At 37.9% G+C, this 23109-nt stretch overlaps 1 protein-coding gene across 50 annotated transcripts in view; it reads right to left on the reverse strand.

Annotated features, from left to right (window-relative positions):
* Nucleotides 1–23109, reverse strand: part of EIF4G3 (eukaryotic translation initiation factor 4 gamma 3) — a 356484-nt gene that overhangs the window by 204464 nt on the left and 128911 nt on the right. For 32 of the 50 annotated variants that reach the window (XM_021097677.2, XM_021097671.2, XM_021097676.2 and 29 more), the window contains one exon: nt 21872–22000. The exons of the other annotated variants lie outside the window; for them this stretch is intronic. The gene's annotated coding sequence lies outside the window, so the exon portion shown is untranslated. The remainder of the gene's footprint in view (nt 1–21871; nt 22001–23109) is intronic. 50 annotated transcript variants of the gene reach the window in all.

Here is a 23109-nt window from a genome sequence, read left to right on the forward strand (position 1 = left end):
GGAGCAGACTCCTGCATCAACATGTAGCACCAAAAGAAGGCACTGAAACACAACTGAACCTACACAGTATCTGACAAACTGAATATAAAACTTTCTAGGATCTGAAGCTGATAGCTTTCTCAAGATGTCCAGACTAGCCCTATATTCCTCTCTTTCAATACTGTCTCTTACGTGTTTTCCTCACTCCCTTTCATGGAAGGACAATGCCCTTATCTGTATCTCCCAATCCCTTGCAAAGGGAGAAACCTCTCTGCTGGATTCGCCATCAGAAACCTCAGTCCTTACAAGATAGCAACGGCCCTTTGGTTCGCCCTATAGATGATTTCACTGGGGTTCCAGAAGCTATTGTTTGTCCAAATTGTTCCACAGCACCATTGCACTGTCAGGGTGCTAAGCCCATAAACTTATTCCTTGCTTCAATTTGATCCAGCCCTGGGGTGAGAAACAAGATCTTCTGAATATCTGTGTAAAAAGTTCTGTGGAGCTGCCAGTGCAAGCCAGGTCCTCTGTAAACTTGCTGACATATCCAGGGAACCTCTTGGTATATAACAATGTAGTAACTGAGCCTCCGTAAATAATGCTAACACCTCTCTACCAATGAATTAATCCACAGATACTATCACTTAGGTATGGGACTTAGGTACTCCCTCTAGTTACACTTTAATATTTGGAAGTTTTGAGAATGGCTTTTATGCTTGGCCAACTCACTGTGTTGATAGCTGGAGAATACAGCGACAACGTGCCCTCGCTGTATTCACTGTCCTATTCTCCCTATGTACCTAACAGAAGGCTTTCATTGGTCCATGCCATTAATCATCTACAACTGCCCTAGGCAAGAACCTCTAGGAAGTGTATGTGATTCTGGCTTTGCCCTCATAGGGAGAGCTTTCTTCCTGTAGAAAGGAGTGCCAGGGAGCAAATATCAGGAATTTCTCACTGGGACAGCTGACTCCACAGCCAATTCAGTTTTAGCTCAGCCCCAGTCATTTAACTCACCGGCCAAGGTGGTTTTGGATAAATGCACAGTCCTTGATTACCTATCTGCTGAGCAAGGAGGCATCTGTGCAATAGCGAACACCTTTTGTTTGCTGGCTAAATGCCTCTCAGAAAGGAGAGACCCAATTCACATAAAATTAAAGAGCAAGCACATTGATTACAGCAAACTTCACCTGACACCCAAATATCTTTTTATTTATTAAGCTGGATACCTTCGGGTCTAGCATCCTGGTTTAGAAGTATCCTGCAAAATGGTTTTAGGATGTCGTCTTTAACTCTGCTCTCTATACTGGTTTTTAAGTTCAGCACCTATAACTTAACGAACTTTTGTAAAAATGACATGCCTAATGAGATAATGATAGCTCAGCACTTGGAGATAATTTCTAGTGCTTACAACCCTGATTAAATATGAACTTTTAACAAGAAATGCCTGAAAGTTCTCCCCACTATCTTTTCCTGCTACTCAGATGCGACCTGATGAGGATTCTGATTGTGTACTTTCCCTCTAACATGGATATTACAACCAGGGAAGGGCTTTCCTGGCACCAAGAGACCAACGACTACATGTGGAAATCCTCACTCTTGATCAGTGATGCTTTTGAGGAAAGACCTTGATCAAAAGGGGTAAATATGGAAGCAAAGAAACTTCAGTTAAAAGGAGTCAGAGCAGGCCCACAGGGGGCATTCTCATGTCCTGCCTTGCATCATCAATTGCTCCAAATAGGACGAACCATGAGCTTCCATTTCCAACAGGAAGGTGCCCCTACTTTATTATCCAGCAGAAAGAAGAAAACAACTTTCCATTCCACAATAGCCAGCCAACCAGAGACTAAAGCAGTCCAACCAAAGAGAAGCCTCTATACTTTGGATGCCCAGATTCTTCCAAAGGACCCTTACACTGTCCTAGCCCTTTCCAACTCCCCGGCGAAGTTTCCCTTCCTTGTCTTTTGGATTTGTCTCTGGTCTGCAATAGCTTGCATTTTCTGAATTGGAATTCCACTGGCTATTCCTGAATAAACCTGCTTTTGCTAGTAAAATAACTTGATATTATATTACTAAAATTAACAGTGGAAATTCTGCGTTGTCAGATAGATGATTAACATTTTTTTAGCAATAAAACAGTTTTCAATTAAGGCATGAACACTTTTAATTTATCTTCATTTTTACTTTTGGCTGCACCCACAGCATGAGCAAGTTCCCAGACCAGGAATTAAACCCACACCACACAAGTGACAATCCTTGTTCCTGAACCCACTGCACTACCAGGAAACTTTTTAAAGACATAATGCTTTTCCACACTTAGACTATAGTATTGTGTAGATATAACTTTTATATACACTGAGAAATAAAAAAAAATCTATGCAGCTTAATTTATTGTGCTGTTCATTTTATTGTGGTGATCTGGAACTGAAACTGCAGAATCTCCAAAGTATGCTGTACATGGGAGGATATGCATAGGTTTTATGCAATACTACCCAATTTTATATAAGGGAGATGACTGTCAGCAGATTTTGGTATTTTGGTGAGGTGGACCTGGAACAAATCCCATGCAGATAACAAGAAACAACGGTATTACACATTTTATAACACATCTCAATTTGCCACTAGCTGTTTCAAGTGCTCAAAAGCCACAGGCTGTTCTAGTGGCTATGGTATTCAACAGTTCATGTCTAGATTGTGTCCACATGAGCTGCTGGATATGTATTCACACACAGTTCTTCTAGGAGAATGAAGAACAGAGAGCAAATCCTGGAGCCCAAAGTAACAGTTTAATAAAGTAAAAATGAATGCTAGACATTCTAATGGTAGATGGCAGAAAATAAAATGGAAAAGTAAGTTGTGTGCCAAATGCTAAAATCCTTAAAGAATGTGGAAATCTGCTCTGGAAAATTAGTGACAATGGCAACTAGGAAAGCAGTATATACATAAGCTACACGGAAGTCCTGAGTCAAGGACCTAGGGAGAGTAGTGAAGGGCCAGAATAATGCTGAACCTGCCTCCTAAGGAATAAAGAAAATTTTAAAAATAATAATATCCACTTGAAAGGATTTCTAGGGAAGTAATGTTACCTAAATTTCCAGACACTAGGGAGATGGAGGGTGCCAAGGAAAAATCCTGTTAGCCATTAACTAGATTGTTCTGTTACCAGAAATTCTATGAGCACTCTAAGTACTATGGAATAAAAATATATGCAGGTAAGCAAATAAATAGTAGAAGTCCTGATTCTAGGACTAAGCTTCCTACGGAGCTTAGAATACGAAGTCATGATATTTTCAGAAAAATAAATCCTTTAAATACAGAGTTGGCAGTTTACAAGGAAAATAACTAACTTGAACTTTGTGAGATGGTCTTTTCCAAATAAACCCATTTGTGCCTAGCACACAGAATGCACTCTACAAATATCTGACATCCAAATATTTGTGGGAAGAATAGCCTTCTGAGAAAATCTGGCTATTAATTCAAAAAGATCATCTTAACAATAAAACTAATAAGCAGGAAAAAGGTATATTCAACAAAATAGCTTTAAAAGCAGATATGAGGAGAAATCAAACTACATATTTACCACAACAACTCTATATGGACTCCCAGATCTGATTTAAGTTTTTAGCTCCAATTCTTTCTGTCAACTATTAACATATTGCACAGGTGTTTTTTCTGCAGATCATTCAATTTCTTATAATTTTTCATTTAATAAAAATCCAGCAAGATGATAGACATGAAAGATGAAAAGCAATAATGTCTAACCAAACAGATCCTGATTAGGTTTTGTCTTCTTACTAGTTAATCTAGTTGATCATTGGCAGAACTGTTCATTCCTGATGTCATGGCTCGTCTGATAAATTTTTAAAATGCACATTATAAATCAAAATCTATCTAATTCAAAGCATGGCTCTAATAGATGGCTTGGGACAAATCCGAATCAAGCTTTGGCTAAAACAAAATACAATTAATCTACCCAAATATTAATAGAGCATCATCTCTCTCGCATTTTCTTCTCCTATTCCTGCCTTGAAGCAGAACAATTCTTGCTCTATTTAGTTGGGAAAAAAATAATTCAGCGGTTGAAATAAATGTTTTATGATACTGATTTACAGTAAGGCAAGGCAAAAATAAATAACCACAGCAGAAATGCTAGATCATCATTTCAGGTATGATTATCAAATGGTTTCATCTTGAATTCTATTAAAAAGACTTACTAACAAAAAGTAACACCAATGGATCAGATGTCATCATTAATTTCTTTTGCTGAGAAGGATTCTACAGAGCAATGAATGTGGCCAAAAGAAGAGTTAGAAGAGGAGAAACAGTGAGAGGCAAAATAGAAGATGGCATGCATAAAACAGAAACAACCTGTTATAGCACTTGAACTTTTTTACAAATACATAACCACACAATAAGGAGTGCTTCTAAGAAGCAAATAACACTAGGAGGAGTGCCTACTAGACAGTTTTTCCTTTTTGTGTACTATAAAGCTTGCTCAACAGTTAACACTGCTGAACGATTTTTGGCAAAGTTCACAGATGAACCTGTGTTTATAGATAGCATCAAGGTCATTACCATCGTTTCTAAGTGATTACCCCAGGGTTTCTTTTTTTTCTTTTTTTGGTTTTTTTCTTTTTTTTGTCTTTTGGCCTTTTCTAGGGCCACATTTGCGCCATGTGGAGGTTCCCAGGCTAGGGGTCTAACCGGAGCTGTAGCCGCCAGCCTACACCAGAGCCACAGCAACGCCGGATCCTTAACCCACTGAGCAAGGCCAGGGATTGAACCTGCAACCTCAAGGTTCCTCGTCGGATTCGTTAACCACTGAGCCATGACGGGAACTCCTGCCCTGGGATTTCTAAATTACTCTACATATCAGCTTTGCCTGAGGTATGAGTGTCTTAAAAGAAAAAAAGTCCCAGAAATATGATACTGAAATGCAATGCCAGGGTAGACAAGAATCCACTCCCTAAAATTAATTCCCAACTTAAAAAAAAAAGTTAAATATTTCAAAGCTACTGTAAAATAGGAAATGCAATGGACATTTATTGAGCATCCAGCATGTGTCAGGGCCTTTGCATTTGTTATCTTATTTAATCTTCACACCATCTTGTGATATTGTTATTTCCACTTAACAGATGGCAAATTTCCAATTGCAGGAAGGCTTAACTTTTCCAAGATCTCATAATTAATAAGTGCTAGAACTGGGATTCAGAGCCAGGTCTCTCTTTTTAAAAAGAAACTTCAGCTTCTATAATGCAGCCTTTATATATTAGTAGCAAACTAAGAATTCTTTTCCATGCTTTATATTTTGGATGTAGGGGCAGAGCTCTTTATCCCAACAAAAAGAATCTGTGAAGACCATATGATCAATCTTTTTTTTTTTTTTTGGCTGGACCCAAGGGATATGGAAGTTCCCCGGCCAGGGATCAATCCAAGCCACAACTGTGACCTAAGATCTTTAACCCCCATGCCACAGTGGGACTCCTACTCAATCTCTTTTTTAAGTTATTAGATACACGGAATATTTTTTGGTACTTTATCGCAGTTAAATTGTTGAACTGTGCTCAAGGCCTCTTCAAGAGATACTCCAGGAGAGAGATTATTCATTTCTGAATGGAATCTCTTTTCAGCACCAGAAACATGGCTGCTAGAAAATTAAAAGGCTGTATTTTAAATGTTATCTAACACAAATACTGCTCTTACTTAATTGCAGCTTTTCGACTTTTTTAAATGAATGTTTTAGGCAATTCAACCATTCATTAAGTCATAATATGTGTTTTATTCTGCACTAGGACCATCCAATTACTCTTACTCGTCGTTACCTCAAAAATAGATATTTAATGAGCAATACCCTACACAACAAACTGGAGTGCACTTTAATGCCATTCATCACCCATCTCAACAGCTGTACTTGTCAGGCCACTCTTTCTTCGAATCTAGAAATATTTACCATAATAAAATACCATTTTTAATTTAATTTAATTTTTACAGCTGCACCTGTGGCTTATGGAAGTTTCTGGGCTACAGGTCGAATTGGCCTTAACTAGAGCCACAGCAACATTGGATCTGAACCACATCTGTGACCTACACTGTAGCTTGTGGCAATGTTGGATCCTTAACCCACTGAGCAAAGCCAGGGATCAAACCCACATCCTCACAGAGACCATGTTAGTTTTTTTTTTTTTTTTTGTCTTTTGTCCTTTTAGGGCCACACTGGTGGCATATGGAGGTTCCCGGGCTAGGGGTCTAATCGGAGCTGTAGCTGCTGGCCTACACCAGATCTACAGCAATGCCAGATCCGAGCTGCGTCTGCAACCTACACCACAGCTCATGGCAACGCCAGGTCCTTAACCCACTGAGCAAGGCCAGGGATTGAACCCACAACCTCATGGTTCCTCGTCGGATTAGTTTCCTCTACACCACCATAGGAACTCCCACGTTAGGTTCTTAACCACTGAGCCACAATGGAAACTCCCAGAATTTTTAAATGAGACAATTTTGACAAGTAAACTGATTTCACATAATACTATGTAAAATGAAATACATAATATAAAAAATGAGTCTTAATGTCTCATATTACATTTCTTTAAATACCTTACCAAGTAAAATCAGTTACTAAAAGACAATATTTCTTTGTACCTGTCACTATGATTACATAAAAGCTTCTTTGTGGAGTATATTATGATAATGTTCAGACCAGAAAATAAGATCACCTGCTCAGAAAAGGTAATGAATCCTGTATTCAATATAGTACTGAAGTAGTTTTTAAAAAACTAAATCCAGAGTTTCTGCTGTGGCTCAGCGGTAACACACTCAAGTAGTATCCATGAGGATGTGGGTTCAATCCCTGGTCTGCCTCAGTGGGTTAAGGATCTGGCATTGCTGTGAGCTGCAGCACAGGTCACAGATGCAGCTCAGATCCCACGCTGCTATGGCTGTGGCAGTGGCCAGCAGCTGCAGCTCCAATTCAGCCCCTAGCCTGGGAACTTCCATATGCCATGGGTGTGGTCTTAAAAAAAACAGAAAGCAAAAAACAAAACGAAACAAAACAATTCCAAATCCCTGCCAAAAATACTTTTTCTGACTTAAGAATTCAATCTCAATTATTTAATTCACTACAATATTGAGAAAAGATTCACAGACTCTTCCTCAATATAAGCCTTCATCAGAACAAGCTCTCTAAAAATGTAACAATAGAATATATTTGGATATTTTTCCTTAAACTTGTACCTATAAAAGAAACTTCTACTGAATTATACAAAGCAGTTAACAATACCAGAAAAAAAAAAAAACAATATCAGAAAAAAAAATCTGTTTACCCAAATAAAATACTGCAAACAGCCACAAAGTTACAAATTTCTATAACGTTCTAAAATTTCATTTAGAGTCATTTCCATCCAAAAGATTTAAGGAGTTACATATGGTTCAGGCACTGTACCAGCTACATGGGTGAATAAAAGTCTTGCTATTTCAAAAAATTGGAAAACTACTGTACTGCAACTTTAAATCCAGAAAGATTTGATCTCCCGAAGCCCAAAGTACCTGCAACCAATACCTTCTTACTCTGCTTCGTATCAGAAGGGTCAATTTAAAACACCTTTCAGGATAGAATTTGATTCTATCATCAAAATAAATTGGTATATACTATCAGTACCATAAAAACTATTTGAGTACAGACTATAATGCAAATCAAATTATCTGTAAAAAGTTAACACTCCATTGTAGGTACTAGATAGAAATGGTTTCTCAATCACCAAAACCACTTTCCGAAGTTAAGAAATTCATAGTTTGTATGTGGTCTAAAAATGGGGGGTGCTTTCTGTTCCTTTCACTGAAAAGCCCTCCCAGCAGGGAAGACCTAGGAAGTCTCAATTAGGGAGTGGGAAGTCCCTATTCCAGCTTTGCTGTCAACTTTAGAATTATCTAGGCCTCATCCCAAGCAATTAAAAGAGAATCTCTGGAGAATGGGACTGAGACAACAGAAGATTCCAGTGGCAGTGAGGATTGAGAACCACTGATCTTTTTCGTTTCGAGTAGTGACATTATATACAGCAGAGAAATACTATACTAAATATACCACCATTTCTGTATTCCTTATACTTATTCAGTATTTAAATGCTATAGTTTTTTGCCTTTCATAAGACAATGATGGGCTCATATAATAGGATGACTTCTTCAATAAATTTAGATCTGACATGCTATTTGTGTACCTACAACAGTAACTATACTATTCAAAGCTCAACTTTTTCCTACACATCAAAATAAAACCCAGTTTCATCCCAACCCCAGAACCAGTTCCCTCAAGGCTACAGAGCTAAAAGCACTGATCTGCCTAAAGGAGAATTCAGTGCCAGGTTCACTGAATTCTCAGACACTGAAGACATTCAAAATTTGTGTACTGCTGGCTCTCCAGTGTCTGTTATCATTACATATTTCGTATCTTCTATAACTAACCACTGCTATCATTTCTACTACTTTCCTCCCCCAATTACCCTCACTTTTTAAAGTCTGGTTTATTGACAGTTTCTTCTAGTTTTCATCAAAAATATCCCACCCAGAGTTCCCATTCCTCTCATTTGTCACGATGGACACAGTCTTCACTCTAGGTCCTGCTGCTCTCCCATTATGACCACCTCCCTCCACTAGTTTCTTTTTTTTTTTTTTTTTGTCTTTTTGCTATTTCTTGGGCCGCTCCCTCGGCATATGGAGTTTCCCAGGCTAGGGGTCTAATTGGAGCTGTAGCTGCCAGCCTATGCCAGAGCCACAGCAACTCGGGATCCGAGCCTCGTCTGCAACCTATACCACAGCTCACGGCAACGCCGGATCATTAACCCACTGAGCAAGGGCAGGGATCGAACCCGCAACCTCATGGTTCCTAGTCGGATTCGTTAACCACTGCACCATGACGGGAACTCCCACTAGTTTCTTGAATTCCAGATTCAGATATGTGAAGTTTAAGAACCAGAAGTTTAAATGTGTGGCTGAATTTTTATAAAGCCCAATTTTGCAAATTTATGTCCCCTAAAGTTGTTTCATGTTGATTGTTCAAACATCACAACATACTGTTTCATAAAGCAATGTGATAAGTGGTGTAGTCCCAAAATTATTTCTGAAAGCCTAGTTTGTCTACAATGAACCTAAATAAAGTACCATGGTGAATTATGAGAAAGCTAAGAAGAACATCAAGAATTGGAACCTGGAGATCTGGACTTTACCAATGGTACCTAAAACAAATCATTTCACTTTGACACTCAACCTTCCCAATACTCAAAAATAAAGATAATAATATCTATCTACAGGGTAATTATGATAAAATAAATACAGTGAAGTAATTGAGAAATGCTCTGAAAACTCTTACCTATAAGGTAATCTACCATTAAGATACCATCCTCAAGGAGTTCCTGTCGTGGCGCAGTGGTTAACGAATCCGACTAAGAACCATGAGGTTGAGGGTTCGGTCCCTGCCCTTGCTCAGTGGGTTAAGGATCCGGTGTTGCCGTGAGCTGTGGTGTAGGTTGCAGACTCGGCTTGGATCCAGTGTTGCTGTGGCTCTGGCGTAGGCCAGTGGCTACAGCTCCGATTCAACCCCTAGCCTGGGAACCTCCATATGCCGCGGGAGTGGCCCAAAGAAATAGCAAAAAGACAAAAAAAAAAAGATACCATCCTCAAATACATAATCTAATAATAGGAGTACACAATAACTACTAGTTCATATTGTTACAATTTAAGTTATATTAGGAAGGAAAGCTTTTAGTTAAAATTATTTCTAGTAGTTACCCAGTGGCCTAGCAGATTAAGGATCTGGCATTGTCACTACTGTGGCTCTGATCACTGCCATGGTGCAGGTTTAATCCCTGGCCTGAGAAGTTCCGCATGGTGGACATAGCCAAAAAAAAATTTTTTTATGTGTTTCCACAGTCAAGATCTTTGTCCACTCACTGTCCTTTGTCTGCTTAAAAGTTGATTTTTTTTTTTTTAAGAAGAATCTGTCCATCTGATTCCTATAGCATTTGATCTACTTTTCCCGAGTTTGTTACAGCAAAAGCTTTTAGAATGAGACTTTTTCAACGACCAATTAGGGGTAGTCATCCTTCAGTAAATCTATATGCCATGAGGCTTTATTGGGGTATCTCAGACTAAACAGTACACAAAGATCTGGTGAAGGATGCCTTTTGTATGCATCTAGGTTTTTAACACCTTTCATTTTCTATAAATTGTACAAAGTTTTGTAATCCCTTTTCTAATATGCACTTCAAAAGTGTTTTTTCCTCCTTTTATACTTCTTAATTTCACCTCTGATCAAGTTAAAAGACGAATTCAGGCTCAAAGAGGAGACAGTAGAATAATGCCTTCCAGGCCCTGATCCTTACTTTCTTTGCTGGCTGGCCAGCCTCCAGTCCTTTTGCTACCTCTCCCTTCAGAAATGTTGCCAAATGGTTATGTAAATAAGCCAGCTGGCTTCTGAGTCATCACTTCTGTATTCAACTTCTCTTAACTCCCAACTGTGAACCCTGATATGTTCGTTGAACTCTTCACAGCCCTTGGAATTTTTCAGTGTCTCTTTGAGCATGGCAGCTGGACTTTCAGTGATATTTTTCACGCCAATGGCGTTGTTATTAGCAGTAGTTGGTCACACACTAGTGTTCCTTCCAAATGTGCCTGTCCTCTTGATAACTCAATGCATTTTTCTCTAAACCAGACACTGTTTTCTAAGAGGAGAAAATCTACATGTGTGTAAAATTTTAAAAGCTGTAAGGAAATGCAATAGTTAGTCTACTCTGCATTTAGTGTAAAGCAGTAACTGCTGATTTGGCAGCGGTTTCTTAGCTATGTCATCAAAGGCACAGATGAGAAAAAAAAACAGATAAATTAGACTTCATCAAAATTAAAAACTTTTGTGCAAAGGACATTATCAACAGGGTGATGAGAGAAAATATCTGAAAATCATATATCTGATATGGAATTGAAATCTAGAATGTATAAAGAACTCCCACTACTCAACAATAAAAAATCCACTTAAAAAATGGGCAAAGGGGGAGTTTCCGTTGTGGCTCAGCCATAACAAACCCGATCAGCATCCATGAAGACTTGAGTTCGATCCCTGGCCTTACTCAGTGTGTTCAAGATTATGTGTTGCCGAGATCAATGGTCTAGGTTGCAGGCGTGGCTAGGATCTGGAGTTGCTGTGGCTGTGGTTTAGGCCAGCAGCTGCAGCTCCAATTTGATCTCTAGCCTAGGAACTTCCATAAGCTGTGAGTATGGCCCTAAAAAGACCAAAAAATTAAAAAACAAAAGGCAAACAACTCAGGCATTTTTCTCCAAAGACTATATACAAACAGTCAATAAGAACATTACAGATGTTCAGCATCACTAAACATTAAGGACATGCAAATGTTTTATACACATATATCTCCCACGCACACACCTATGAATTTTCTGAACACCAACACCAAGTTTGCTGTTTTCAAAAGGAACATAATCTGAATGACAACCAATATGAGTTGGCCAATTCAAAACTAGAAATATTACAAGGGAAATGAATTACTACATAAAAGCTCTTTATTCTTGGCATTAAAAGAGATAAAGCACCATGGCAATTTACAGCTCGTATTTACAATCAGAACAAGAATATACTACCTATATGTATGAAAATAAAACCTGCAATCCTCGAATGAGGATTTAACAGTCTTCCATTCAGATCATTGGTGCACTTCCTTTCAAATTTTCTTACCTTCTAATATACGCCTTTAAGGCTACATGCTTTCCTCTAAGTAACACTTCATGCACATCCCACTAATTCTGATCCCAAATGCTATTTGTCATTCATTTCTAAAGATAATGTTTTTTATTTTGATTTTAAGTCGAATTTTTTAAATTTCCAAATAAAATGATTTTTTTCTTTTCTTACTCCTACATTATGTTTAAGATTATGAAAAATGCAAAATTATGTTCAATCAATATAATTATGTTCCGTAGAGTTTCAGCTTAAACATAATTAGATATTGCCATTCCATTGTTGTTAAGCTCTAAATTCTATAGAAGTATATTCAGAAAGTAATATAAATATGACTGGAATTTAACATTTTTCTCTGTAGTCTAACTTGATTAAATTTTATAAGTGGTCTTTGAGTAGTTGAAAAAAACAGCCTAGTCTTAAATGAGAAATTTACAATTAATTAAAACAAATATATTATTACTTCATTCAAATTATCTATAACCTTAATGGTTTATCTAACTTGAGTCAGTAAAGCATTGCTATTTTTAAAGTTTGATAATTATGATGCTCAAGTCATTGATATCCTCAATTATTCTTTATCTTGGTTGTACAAAATTTCTTGTTCACAATTCTTATGCTAATATATATTTATTTAAAAACAAGTTTATAATCTATGTCATTTATCTATATAAGGGTTTGGCAAACATGGCTCTGAGCACATGTTTTTGTAATGCCAGCTACAAAAGGGTTTTACATATTTAAAGGGTTAAAAAAGAAGAAGAACATGCAAAAGGCCATCTGGCCCACAAAACCCAAAATATTTACCATGGTTTTCACAGTATGCTCATCTATTTCAGGGGTTGGCCAAGTTTATTCTATAAGGTCCTGATCAAAAATAGTTTATTCAGGCTTTGTAGAACATACAGTCTCTAACAATCACTCAACTCTGCAAATGCAACACAAAAAGTAGAATTCATAAATAAATTAGTCTGGATATATTCTGGTAAAATTTTACTTACCAAAAATAGGGAAGGGCCAGATTTGGCCCTTGGGCCACAGTTTGTCCCCCTGTGATCTATGTGATTACTAAATGATTTGTCCATCTTTCTGAGATGTAAATCCCACACTGATTATGAATTTGTCAGTATCAAATTTTTACATTTGCTTTAAGTAAACCCTTTTTTTCCCCTTTCTTTTTTGACTGCTCCATGGCACATGGACTTGCCAGGCCAAGGATCGGCTACAAGCCACAGTCACAACCTACACCACAGCTGCAGCAATACTGGATCCTTAACCCACTGTGCTGGCCTGGGATTAAACCTGCATCCCAGCGCTCCAGATACGCCACTGATTCTGTTGCACCGCAGCAGGAACTCTTAAATACATTCTAAACCAATTAAGTAAATAAGAATTTATAATGTTATATATTTTGAAAATTAAATTTTTATACTGTAGGAATTATTTCTCTCCCGTACAGTTTTTTGCCTTCAATTCTATGTTGACTTCTAAAGGCTGCTCACACCTGCTTTTTTCATTAGCAATTTCTATTTTACTGTTTCCACACTTTTGTCTTCAATCTTTCTGTGTCATGTTTAAATGCATATACCTAGATTTCAGTTTCTGACCAATCCAAGTCACTATGTAATAGGGGAATCTAATGTCATTATCATTATAATTGCCAACGTGATATTATCACATTTACTTTATAGTATCCCCTTCCTGCTTTTTGTTAAAGGCATGAGATTTATGGTCCCACCTTATTTTATCTTGCAGCTCTAATCTACTCTGTAAGTGGGAGGGAGTTTTCACCTTCTGTCAGTAGGGCTCTAGACCAGCTACATTCAGATGGCTAGTCTCTGAAAGCCATTTAGAGATGCCAGCAGCAGACGAGGATGCATACATGATAGGTGAAGCACTAGCCACACCTTGCTCTCTCATCTACTAAGTTTCTGATGACTAACCTGCAGTAAAACTCCCTTCTCAGAAGTCTGATCTTCAGTCCCCTAAATAAACCTTCCTCTAAGCTCCTAGGTTCTGACAACGCCACCATTTATTTCCTCATTTGCTTTCATTCCCTCAGCTCTAGGGATGTTAGCTGCTTCCTATAGTTATTAATCTCTAGACTACCTCCGTGTCACGTTGAGAATCAATCAGCTAGTGTAACAAATTCATGTATTAAATCCTATTTGAAATACTATGCTTTCTTTTTTTTCCTGGCAATAAACTAATTAGGCTCTCATGTTGTCAACTATACTAACAGGCAGGTCAAAATTACAGAACTGAACTGTGAAAGAAGATGGGCAATTTTAGTGGTGATGAAGAGTACTAAGATTCAAAGCAATGAACAGAGTCTTGAATAATACAGTGTAGTACCTGAAAATGGAGTATCACAGCCAGGAAGCTGAAAAAAAGATTTATTTTGCCTGTGAAATATAACAAAAATATTGGCAACATAAATTCTTTCTTTTATATATCACCTGCCTACATACCTACGGAACAAAATCCTTGGCAAAGAGAAAAGATACAAGAAGGAGAAGATTCAGGTAGTTTGAGTTTATCACTCCTCATAGAGGAAAAAAATGAGGGTCCATCAACCAACAAAAAATCTACAATTAGATCTAGCTCTTCCTGTTACCGAACTGTCAGCATCACTGGACGTTTGAGAAAAAAATAAAGTACCAGCAAATAAATACACATATTGAGGAAAAAAGGTATTGAGGAAAAAAGGTTGTAGTTAGGTAAGTAAATTATAAAATTTTACTTCCATAACAATGAATCTAAAACAATATTCGGAGTTCCTGTTATGGTGCAGCGGAAATGAATCCGACTAGGAACCATGAGGTTGATGGTTCAATCCCTGGCCTCGCTCAGTGGGTTAAAGATCTGGTGTTGCCGTGAGCTGTGGTGTAGGTCACAGACACAGCTCAGATCTGGCATTGCTGTGGCTGTGGTGTAGGCTGGCAGCTATAGCTGCGATTAGACCCCTAGCGGGTGCAGCCCTAAAAAGACAAAAGCCAAAAAAAAAAGGAAACCATAAACAAAATGAAAAGACAACCTACAGAATTGGAGAAAATATTTGCAAATGATGCAAACCAATATAGGCTTAATTTACAAAATATACAAACAACTCATACACCTCAACAGAAATGCTTGAGAAATCACTGAGTTCTTACTGATTGGCTCTTTCAAAATTCTTTGGCTTTCTAAAATGGTGTTGAATTGGGAGTTCCCGTCGTGGCGCCGTGGTTAAGGAATCCGACTAGGAACCATGAGGTTGCGGGTTCAGTCCCTGCCCTTGCTCAGTGGGTTAAGGATCCGGCGTTGCCGTGAGCTGTAGTGTAAACTGCAGATGCGGCTAGGATCCAGTGTTGCTGTGGCTCTGGCGTAGGCCAGGGGCTACAGCTCTGATTCAACCCCTAGCCTGGGAACCTCCATATGCCGCGGGAGCGGCCTAAGAAATAGCAAAAAAAAATAAATAAATAAAATGGTGTTGAATAAATGTAGAATTGATTTTGGAACCGTACACTCCTTACACTTAAATATTTCAAAACATAGGTTCTAGTCTTATAGATTTGCCAAAGAGAATCTGAAACTTGGAGTTTAGGGTGGGGAAAGTCCAAGTAACAGTTGCCCATAACTGTCATTCTTACAGCAAAACATAAAAACTAACCACAAATATTTTGAAAGGAATTTTTTCCAGTTACATGGAAAGAAATGAAAAATGCAAAGAAAAGCATCGTCAAACAAATATGCCTTTAACCATATTTCATGCTAAGCTCTACCACTGCATAAAACATGAAATCCACCCAATAGGAAAACATCTGGTACAGTTCTACTTTATAAATATGGTTACAACTGTTTTTATTAATAAAAATAAAAAAGACAGAAGTTAAAATTCTCTATTAAATATGACTACATTAAGATAAATATCAGTAATTAAAGAAAAGAGCTTACCACAATTATTTAAAGTATTAGATGAAACCACAGGCATAAATGATCTGGATATTTTATAAGCTTTTCCAACTTACTTTTATACTAACAACAGTTGCAAAGGCATATTACTTAATGACAGTATTTAATGACAGTATTTGCTAACAAAATTTTCAATAAGGCATAAATGTTTAAATACGTATTATATTATCAACTGAAAAATGAAAACCAAACAGAACAGGTTTTGGCGAAACAGGGACACCTAAATGCATCAGCACTGCTGTTTTCAGAGCCTACATAAAATCTTCAGTGCCATGAATGCAGCTGCTGTTCAAAGACTGCCTAAGAGTTCTCTTATGGCACAGCAGGTTAAGGATCACTGTCACTTCAGCGGCTTGGGCCACTGCTATGGTGTGGATTCAATCCCTGGCCCAGGAACTTCCATAAGTCACTGGCACAACCGAGAAAAACAAAAAAACAAAAAAAAAAAACCAAAAGACTGCGTATACAGCCATAATATATTCCATGGATAAAAAGGGAAGTATAAAAAAAAACAATAAATATTGCTTTACTTTCTTTTTTAAGGTGAGTCAACAGTCATCTATCTAAACAACAAAACGTGAAAAAAAATTTTTTAAAGCTTCCTCTACTTATCCTGTTTCTATGCAAGGCTGACAGTCAAGACTTGTCAAACTCAATTTACTTTTATCATGAAAGACATTTTAAAAATCACAAAAGTATAAAAACTTGCTTGTAGTAAATAAAACCACTGTTTAGCCTGATTATAAAGAAAAAGCAGTTTGCAAAGTCCAAAACAATCAGCCAATTAACTGTGAGGCAACATTGAGAATTTTTCCTTAGCAAAAAAAGACTTCTGAAAGGAAACTGAAGCCTGGAAGTTGGATAAAGTAAAAAGATTGGAGAAACAAGGAGTCACTAAAAACTTATTCTCTTGATAATGAAAATAGTAATGTTAAAATAAGTATCATGATCAATCACTATTCCTCAGTGAAGAAGTCCCTTGCTTAGCATTGCCAGAGAGAATAAAGGATCTAACCAGTGAGTGCATCACACACCATGGGCATCTCAGCCCCACTACATAACATGACCAAGTTGATCTCTCAGAAAAAAGAAGAACCAAATGAAATTTCCAGGAATAATAGGGAGAAAACAAGTACCACTCTAATTCTTTGGCATTATTCTGAGCATTTCTTCTCAGTGATTACTGTGAACACAGCCTAAGAATTCAGAAGGTGATACCAAGGGGGGTGGGGGGAGGGACTAGATACTGAACGTGATAATCACTGCCAGTTTAGGGTTAGGGTCATTTTGTAATTTAGTTCCATTATTTGAAAATTAACTGAGTTAAAAAAAAATGTGTACCAACAATCAAGCAACAGTATGAAACACTTTTGTTTTGCTTAAGTAACTTTAGATAATTCAAGTAATGAATTTCTAATATTTTTTAAAAAGATACAATATGAAACAGAATGCAAAGTTTGCCTAAGTTAAAGTTTAAAATATAGAATTCAAAATTTTTTCATAATTAGTAACTGGCTACTCTGAAGTAGTTTCCAAACCATGGAGACCTTAAAGGGAATTCAGATCTCAACTAATACAAGTCTCTTATTTACATAGAGGAAAACTGAGTACTGGGTAGGAACTTCAAATGGTTGAACTCTGAAATAGAACATCAGAGTTGGGACTCTAAAACAGGTCTCCTGACTCCCAGGAGAGTGCATTTCTCTACATATTTTGAAATCTTCCCCCAAAATACTTTTAAACTCCAAATTCTTATTTGCACAGTAAGGACATTCTGGGTTTAGAGACAGTTCAAGTGCTGCCATTTCAGGGCAACTGAAATGAATCCATACCTAAAAAGACTCTGTGTCTCACAAATTATCCATAGTTTGAAAATATCACTTTAACTATTAATCTATACGAGTCAAAAGATTTTGACTTTCTTTAAATAAAACCTCCAGAGGCAACAGAGCTAGGAAGATTTAGAAGTCATATCACAAAGGAAAATGCATGTAAAGCCTTAAAAACTGGCATGTGCACAAGTGTATATACTTGTGCTCATATGTGTAAAATCCCATCCTGAAGAAAATTAAGCAGGCACATAGGTTGTCACTGATAAGGTAAGGGAGAGCACTGGGAACAATTTTCTACATTTTTCCCTCATAGCTTTTATGTTTCACAGCTATGAAATTCACTTTTCTTCAGCTTAGATGCTTTTGCTTAGACCATAATCAATTGATTTCATGGCAAACATTGAGTCACAGACACAGGTAGCTACTTGGGACAAAGAGATCTAATTCACAGAGGAAGAAGAAGGAGAGAGAGACTGTCACCTCACAAAGGGCACATGGCTAAAGAAGATTCTTTAATCTTTTCTGCAGTTGATTTGAATCCAACAGTTCTGTGTTTAAGAATAAACGACACTACTGCCAACAGAAAATGACCAAGCCTGGTCTCTACTTTTACCCTGGAAGGGATAAGCAAAGTCCTAGAAGACATCTCAAACTCCTGGGGAGAACTTTGGAATTTTATACTAATACCAGACAGGCAGCCAAATTAAATGAGTTACACACACACCCCGAAGAGAAGCAAGTCAGACAAGCATGAAAACAACAAATGTCATTTATGGAAGGCATTAGAGTGTCCTGTTCTGAGGCAGGATTTTGTATACTGTTCATAACAATCCTCTCATTAGTAGTAGGATTCTAATTCTCCCCCATACAGCACATGAAGAAACCAAGTTCCAGAGATATTAAACAACTGACCCAACATCATGTAACTAGAAAGTGACAGACCAAGTCCCAGAACGTGATGTCTGTTTGACTCCAAACATGTAATCCTTTTTCCTCTATTATGAAGGCTCTACTCTCCATAGTGATCTATAAACATGTCAACTATTAAACCTAAGGGACTGAGCTTCCCACAGAACTCCCCATTTTTCCAGACATGCCAATATAGAAAAACGTCCTCACTCTATCAACAGATGTTAAGACATTGTTAGGAGACAAATAAATCCATATTAAGGCTGACTCTGTCTGAAAGGCAGGGAATAAAATTGGGCAGTGAGCCAGATGTGATTTACTGGGTTCATCCATCAGATTGGGTAAAAATGATTAAGAAAACAGACCGCAAAGAAGAGCAAGATAATATTTGGTGACACTTCTCCCTGGGAATCATGTACTTTGACTTCTAAAAGCAACTAATAAATGGCATACAGAAAGGCATCTGTGGACAACGGTGCTAGATCAACCTTTCTTAAACGCAAATTACGCATTTGTAAGCAACCAGCCTGTCTTCAGAACACTTAAGTGCTTTGGGTCAACTGCTGAGGTCAAATCACAACTTGAAACAGTAAGAATTTGAAATGGAAAACTAAGCTGTTACCCTTATGTGCCAGTGATCAGGTGCTTGCCTTTCAGCTCAAAATTCAACTCGTTTGCCAGTATAGTGAAAATGGATCTGACGCAGTGCTAGGCTCTGTCAGTAGAGGGTTCTGCAAAGACAGTGCAGAAGGAAAGGGCATGCACAACAGGAACCTGCAGTACAGAGAGCTTCTCCAAAACCCGACTTGTCCAGGGCCCAGCTGCCCTAGAGGGCACAGCTTCTGCAGCACCAGGATTCTGCTGCATTGTGCAGTAGCCAGCAATACCCAGTGGCTAACAGCTACCCCTGGTATTTTCTCAGGCTGTTGAGAGTGCCTCCTCGAAGAAACCACACTGTGAAGGGTTTTCATTCAGCACCATAGAGGGCAGAATGCTGCCAAGTTCCAGAAGGTGAATTTCTAGGAAGTTCTACTGATGTGGCACCACATCAACTTCTCTACCATTCAGAGAACCACATCATGCCCTAGCCAAAAAGGTGTGGGTCTCCCAAGGTAGGGGGAGGAGTCTCCTACCTAACACTAGGTTGAAAAAAAGAGGCATGCAGACCTTTTTTAGATTTCGGAGACAACATACAATACATTCGCGTGTGCTACACCTTAACCTACCCACAAAATCACCTAGGAGACTTCCAGATTTCAACAAGGAACAGAATGAAAAGAGGCTCTGCACTAAGCTTAAGCTGCAATCTCAATGCAAGCTGCTGTACCACACAGAACCTAGGATCCAGCAGACCCAAGGTTAGGTGAAGGGTCTGTGGCAAACAGCAGTGCTGTAAGGAGCCTCGAGCCACTGGGCACTGCAGCAGCGCTTTGCTAAAGGAACTGGTATTAAAGAAGCCAGCTCTCCTCAACACTCCATGAAGCAAATTTCCAACAAGTTCTAAAGGATGCATTCCTAGTACATTTTACTGGTGCGATACTACAATGACTTCTCTACTATGAGCCAGGCACACTGATATCAGGGTGGAAAAGAAGGCTCTTCCATGGGGACTCCATCTTCGGCCCCAGGAGAAATACTACTCCTCATATTTGTTATTTTGATGACATTTATAGTTTTCTTATTAGGCAATCCCTCATTACTCCAATCCCATATTATACTTAACAATCCTTTATATTAAGCTGTATCTATTCAAATTACTTCATAATTTTTCTTTCCTCATGAGATTCAGAACTATGTACCTTACTAATAGCCTGGGTAGCTCTGTTCAGTGCAATGAAAAGCAACACAAGAAACTCATCCTAAAAAGAGCTCATTTGCAAAAACAAAACAAAACAAACAAACAAACAAAAAACTGGAGTTCCCGTCACGGCGCAGTGGTTAACGAATCCGACTAAGAACCATGAGGTTGCGGGTTTGGTCCCTGTCCTTGCTCAGTGGGTTAATGATCCAGCATTGCCGTGAGCTGTGGTGTAGGTTGCAGACGTGGCTCGGATCCCGCGTTGCTGTGGCTCTGGCGTAGGCTAGTGGCTACAGTTCCGATTCAACCCCTAGCCTGGGAACCTCCATATGCCGCGGGAGCGGCCCAAGAAATAGCAAAAAGACCAAAAAAAAAAGAGCTCATTTGATGACATTCCCATCGTGTCTCAGTGGTTAACGAATCCAACTAGGAACCATGAGACTGCGGCTTTGATCCCTGGCCTCACTCAGTGGGTTAAGGATCTGGTGTTGCCGTGGCTGTGGCGCAGGCCGGCAGCTGCAGCTCCGATTAGACCCCTAGCCTGGGAACCTCCACATGCCGAAAGAGCTCATTTGACATATTTATTTTTAAAACCCTAAATAGGAATGATTTAGAACGAGTTTAAGCACAGTACTAAGCCCAAATTAATTTACATAGTCCCTAGAGAGCTATTTCAATTATGGTTTGGCAAGCTGTACATTCCTTCTCCAAATATTCTAGTTTATACTATCATTAATCAATCCCAATTTAAAATCATCAGCTTTTAGCATTATTTTTAGTAATTCTTTATTTCTCTTATTTTTCAAGATCTAAAAGGCCTAAAATATAAAAACCAAGCTGAAAAATAATGTTATAAAATTAATTAATTTTCATCAACCTGTGTAAGTACTGACAATCTCAAAAAGCATGGGTCAGGCTTGACTCTCTCTACATTCCAACAAGAGAATGTATACATAAAATATATTCATATACATAATATATACAAAGTCCACTTTGAACCAAAAGGAGGACCAAACAAGCATTTAAAGGTGAGTTGGTACAAGCCGAACCCTTATTTGGGAAACTGCTTAAAATGCATGGGACCGACAGTGACATCTTCTTAAAACAGTGTTTCAATATCTGCTATGCCTAGTAACTGGAAATAAACTAAGGAGGTCACTTTTACTTGTTCAGGTCAACAAAATTTTAAGCCTAACAATTTCTAATAATCTATTTACAAAACCAAACCAATGAACAAAAAAGCCCACTAAAATTACTAAGAGTGAAAGACACGCATACTTTTTACAAAAGTAGAAAATAACCACCAACACTCCACCAAAAAATGAGAAGAAGGGAGACTAAGAGCTTACACACTGAAAAGAAAAGAAGTGCTTTGTGGGATATTTAATGAACTTTAAAATCATATCCTAATTTCTAAAACAACAAAAAGGAAAACTAAATACCACTAACACTTTACTTTGAATGACTCCACAATAAAATGTGTAAAACTGTTAGTAGCTACTATTATGGGAGATGTGTCTAAAAACTAAAAGACAATAGAAATAGACAAAATAGAAAATACTTTTCAAGTAATGTAGTATGTTACTGCTTAAAAGTTTGCTTTAGAAAAATAGAAATGCTGTTTTTACATGGAAATTTCTTTTAGGAAGAAAAAGTTTTTCTTACTTGAGAGAGTCCAGGGGACGATGCATGTCCCGGGGGCGTTGCCGCAAGATTTGGGTGCCCCTTGTTTATTTCATGTGCTGAGTAAGGGGAAGGGGTCGGGGGTCCCGGCTGCCTTGCTACTTGTGTTACCTGTGAGGAAATCAATATTCAGTAAGAGTATTATATTAGTAACTCAATCTTAATAAATACTGCCAAACTAGCTAAATTTTAAAAAATGGAATTCTCTGCCTCACAATTTATACTTAAGTAAGTGCCAGTCTGACTAGAGGCTTAAAATTTCAAAACCAAAATAATGAAATTCCCAGAAAAGAAAAAAAGACATGAATATTTTCGTCAATTCATTAAAAGATTCCTGAAGGACAATCTAAAATAAAAAAACTTAGGGGAATAAGCATGCTAAATTAAAAATGCCAGGCTCGAAACTATATATACTGTATGATGCCATTTATATATTTTGTAAAAAAAAAAAAAAAAAAAAAAAAAAAAAAAAGAACAAAAAAGGGAGTTCCTGTTGTGGCTCAGCAGATTACGAACCTGACTAGTATCCATGAGGATGAGGGTTCGACCCCTGGCCTAGCTCAGTGGGTTAAGGATCTGGTGATGCCATGAGTTGTGTAGGTCAGAGAGGGCTTGGATCCTGTGTTGGCTGTGGCGTAGGCTGGCAGCTGCACTTGCAGCTCCATATTCAACCCCTAGCCTGGGAACTTCCATATGTCACGGGTGTGGCCCTAAAAAGCAAAGGAAGGAAGGAAGGGAGGGAGGGGAAAGAAATGATTGCAAGGGAAGAAGATGACTACAACAGGAGCACAAAGAGATTCTAGGGGTTACATAACTGTTCTATATCATGACAGTAGTGGGAATTACATGTTTTTTTCTGCTTGTTGGAACTAAAAGAACTATACACTAAAAAAGGTGAATTTTACTTTAGGTAGATTATACCTCAATAAACTTAAAACAAAAGAAGTTACTTATACAACATCATCTCATTCTGGTTTTTAAAAAAGCACATCTCAACGTACAGGTACATGTATATGAATATATTTTATGTATACCTATGTATACCTATGTGTGCACATATATAATACACACAAATACACATACTCAGAAGTATATACATCATATTTAAAAGATCTGTAAGAAGAAACACAAATACCTTAACAGAAAACACATTTTTATTTTCTAATATAGTTCAACAGTCATGAACTTGAACAACAGAAAAATGACTAGCATATGTTTTT

This window comes from Sus scrofa, chromosome 6 (genome assembly GCF_054392235.1).
Source record: "Sus scrofa isolate SSC_HxYL_T2T_F1_AM1 chromosome 6, Sscrofa_HxYL_maternal_Yorkshire_Landrace_v2.0, whole genome shotgun sequence".
Lineage (NCBI taxonomy): Eukaryota > Metazoa > Chordata > Mammalia > Artiodactyla > Suidae > Sus > Sus scrofa.